The sequence below is a fragment of the Ictalurus punctatus genome, chromosome 29, assembly GCF_001660625.3.
Source record: "Ictalurus punctatus breed USDA103 chromosome 29, Coco_2.0, whole genome shotgun sequence".
Classification (NCBI taxonomy): Eukaryota; Metazoa; Chordata; class Actinopteri; order Siluriformes; family Ictaluridae; genus Ictalurus; species Ictalurus punctatus.
This window is the reverse complement of record NC_030444.2, coordinates 13,880,187-13,882,686: the sequence shown is the minus strand read 5'-3', so window position 1 is coordinate 13,882,686 and position 2,500 is coordinate 13,880,187. Positions and strand designations below refer to the sequence as shown.

Genomic DNA, 2,500 nt, shown 5'->3' with positions numbered 1-2,500 from the left:
ACGAGGCGCAAGGCAGCTGTTGGGGGAGATGAACTGTTAACACGGCGGAATTAAGAAGGGAAAAGCAGGTGGTTCGTCCAACTGGGCTGCTTGGCACCGAGGTTCCCGCTGGCCCAGACGAGGGGCGGGGCTTAAAGAACCGGCCAATCGCAGACGAACAAACATACGGGCTGTTTAACTAGCGTGAAACTACAACTGTGAGGAGTCTACATGACTGTGAGGACACTACGACAAGGTCCTGCATATCCTATACAAACCTGAAACCCCTCGCGTGCGCACGTGCGTGTCGACGCAAAACAAAAACCGCACATAGCTCCGATTCATCATTCGCAGAGAATCTGTTTACCGGAGAAATCCGATCTTCACTGCAGGCAGGATATTTCCTGCACGTCGATCAGGATGTTTTTGCACACTTTAAAGCTGAATGGTGGCCCAGATTTATTTCTCAGCACCAAGCCAGGCCTATATTTGGGAGCGAGACAAACTCACAAGCTCCACAGAGCACGATCAAAATCGACCCGAAGACTTGCAGGAACAAAACCTGCAATGTTTTATGATGTATGAACACCTGCTTGTCACCTGTTTGATACTAACCAGGCTCTACAGCACCATTTTATTAGTGGAAGGGGGTGGAGCTTGTATGATCAGGGGGGGTGTTAGCAATTTGCATAATCATACAAGCTGGATTAAACATAACCAAAACTCTTCTTGTGCGGGATTAAAGTCCTCGTTCGGGTGTGAGAAATCTGGTGCGGCGGTCTGATGAACTGGATCTGAAACTGATTAGCAACTCTGTCCGCGTGTTTATGGAAATTGTTCCATGAAGGAAGAAGCACATGGAGCTGAAAATGAGTGCTGCGGGATAAACCGTTACGAGGGATAAAAGGAACGTGACGCGGGTTAGTCACGCTGACGAATCCGCATGAGCTCTCCACTCAGGAAATGCCTTTTTCCTTTCTTTAAAAAAAAAAAAATCATATAAATATTCTCTCTCTCTCTCACACACACACACACCTGGCTAGGAATCCTGAAGTGAAAATCCCTGCTGGTTTCAAACGAGGAGCCGCTGTTTTTGTAGAGCGGCCCATAAATTATTCAAGGACACTTGGAGGAGAGAGGGAGATGAGGGCAAACATGAGGGATGAGAGCTGAGCGCTCTATCGGAACCGCTGGGCCTCGCTGGGTCCGGTAATACAAACTCGCTGCGTTTTTAAGCTCTTCCGCAGTCATCCTGACAGGAAAATGGAGGTCACAGGGACCCTGACAAACCTCCAGCACTTCCTGTGAACAATGACTGGTGTACAGGAAGAGGGAACAGCTTCTCGAGTTGGACCTCAGGAAAGACTGGTTTCCTGTAGAGGTACTGCATGATGTCATCCGTGACAGCTTCCTGTCATGACAGAGCTTCATCACGATAGATGGTCCTACAATAAAGCTCTTTAGAAGCTCTGGCGCTACGTTCACTCGTGTCACACGGAGGTGTCTCCTGTGCGGGTGTAACGACTGCTAATGTTGTTGCTTACGGGCGTGGCCTGTCCACCATTTTCCTTCGTTCGAGTGATAAATGGCAGAATCCAAAATGGATAGGTACAGCCTGCGATATGCTTTTTACACGATGTATTTAAGACCGATTTTTGCTCGGGTTCGTTCTCAGATTAGATTAGCAAAGCTAGCTAGCTCTACTAGCTACTAGAGATATACACATGGACATGACGGGATAGGATGAAACTATGTCCTGGAAGTGTGTAGCTGAAGATACGTCGCACCACGCGCACGTGTCGTAGGAATCGGTCTGAGGAATCGTTTGGATACTTTAACGCGTTATATATAGAATTGGGAAAATGTCAGTGCCGTCTTGTTTCCGACGACGAAATCGTACTCGTGTCGCACACGTACAAAGAAAATGAACGGCTGCCTGTCGCTCTGCCGCTCGTCTTCCACGCACCGCTTACGCTGCTGTGCTAACAAACGAACGGCCTGCCGCCGAACCGCACCTGTCGTGACTCGGCAGTCCTGTCAGTTCTCCGGATGTCCTCCAGTTAAAATGGCTGAACAGAGCGTCTAAGCACTGAGCGAGTCAGCACATCCCGGCCCGAGCGAGAAAGACCGAGAGGGCCGGGAAAAGAAAGGCGAGACAGCTCTGTGACATCTGTCTTTCTCACACAGAGGTACAGAAAACAGAAAGGATGCACACCGGAGAGACAGAGAGAGACTCTGAGCAAGACGGAAAACGACAGCGAGGAAGGATAAAAGCAACACCTGAGACGGAGATGCGAGAGACGGGGGCGAGAGACATCGAGTATTAGTGTAAGAGAGAGAGAAACTGAGAGCGAGAGGGCAACAGAAAGACTGCAGGAGAGAGACCAAGAGCAACACCGACAGCAAAACTAACAGCACTACAGCGAGATCGTTTTCGTCTGCTTTCATTTGATCTGTTCGGGATTTTTTTTTGCTCAGTTGTTCAACTTTTAATTGTTACTTTGACTGTTTTTCAACGTTA

At 48.8% G+C, this 2,500-nt stretch overlaps 1 protein-coding gene across 7 annotated transcripts in view; it reads right to left on the bottom strand.

The window, feature by feature from the left end:
- The window catches only part of ccdc88ab (coiled-coil domain containing 88Ab), a 53,583-nt gene that overhangs the window by 28,097 nt on the left and 22,986 nt on the right, over positions 1–2,500 (bottom strand). The window lies entirely within an intron of this gene.